This window comes from Galeopterus variegatus, unplaced genomic scaffold (genome assembly GCF_000696425.1).
Source record: "Galeopterus variegatus unplaced genomic scaffold, G_variegatus-3.0.2 Scaffold1662, whole genome shotgun sequence".
NCBI lineage: Eukaryota > Metazoa > Chordata > Mammalia > Dermoptera > Cynocephalidae > Galeopterus > Galeopterus variegatus.
Genome location: NW_007727773.1, coordinates 205,479 through 207,165, shown reverse-complemented (window position 1 = coordinate 207,165; position 1,687 = coordinate 205,479).

The following is a 1,687-nucleotide window of genomic DNA, read 5'->3' as shown; positions in this document are numbered from 1 at the left end:
TACGATTGGGTACAGACTTTATGAATATGACCTCAAAAGCACAGACCACCAAAGAAAAAAAAAACTAATGCGATTATATCAAACTAAAAAGCTTCTGCATAGAAAAAGAAACAATTAACAGAGCAAAAAGACATCCAACAGAGTGGGAGAAAATATTTGCAAAATATACATCTGACAAAGGATTAATAACCAGAATATACAAGGAACTCAAACAACCTTACAGCAAAAAAACAAGTCATCCAATTAAAAAATGGGCAAAGGAGCTGAACAGGCATTTCTCAACTGAAGATATATGAATGGCTAACAGACACATGAAAAAATGCTCAACATCACACAGCATTTGGGAAATGCAAATCAAAATTACTTTGAGATACCATCCAACTCCAGTTAGGATGGCTAATATCCAAAGACTGTGAAAGACAAATGCTGGGGACATCGCAGAGAAAAAGGAATCCTCCTACTCTGCTGGTGGGACTGCAAAATGGTACAGCCTTTATGGAAAATGATATGGAGGTTCCTCAAACAACTACAGATAGATCTACCATATGACCCAGCTATTCCACTGCTGGGTATATACCCAGAGGACTGGAAATCATCATGTTGAAGGGATATGTATACTCCCATGTTTATTTCCAGCACTATTTACAATAGCCAAGAGTTGGAACTGGCCTAAATGCCCATCACTGGATGAGTGGATAAGGAAAATGTAGTATATCTACACAATGGAATACTACTCTGCTATTTACAAAACTGAAATCCTACCCTTCACAGCAACATGGATGGCCTTAGGGAAAATTATATGAAGTGAAATAAGCCAGACACAGAAAGAGAAATACCACATGTTCTCACTTATTTGTGGGAGCTAATAAAAATAAATAAGCAAATAAAAATATGAATGGGGGTGGGGGAAAGAAGAGATAACAATCACAACAATTCCTTTATTTTGTTAAGACAAATGAACAGATACGATGTTGCTGGGGGGGGGGAGGATGGAGGATAAGGAGGAATTGATAAAGGGACATGAAAATCAACTATATTATATATTGATAAATGAAAATAAAAAAATAAGCAAACAGGATGCATACCATAAAAAAGCATGTACAAAATTGTTTTCATATTTTCATAGTATAAAAAGTTTTCATTCAACTTGAATTTTTATGCCTTTATAGTTAAATCACATATACAGTTTTCCTTTTCTTAAGTTACATATTTAGCTCATTTTTATGCAGTACATTATTGAGCAAAAGTAAACCTCATTGCCAATTATCTTCCTTTCATTACAAAATGTATCCTTGCATGTAATCCTTTTCTTTCAGGGTAAATTAGAAAAGAAGTTAGCAGCACTGAAAGCCTTTGTTAAATCTTTCCATCGCATAACCAATGAGTATGGCAAGAAAACATGATTACTAAATTCTTTACCTTTTATTTTGTTTAACAGTTCTATAAACTGATAATGATACATATTACTTGTACATATACACTGAATAATTTTAATAATATACTTGATATCTTCCATTCAGTTTTTTAGGAAACAGAGCATAAATATATTCAATATTACAGTTACATGATTAATTAAAGGGAACATAAATTTCCTCTCTTCTTTAGCTAAAACACTTTGAAAAATATAAATTATTCAAATATTTCTACAACTCAAGTTTTATATTTGAAACTATAGATTGACAAAATT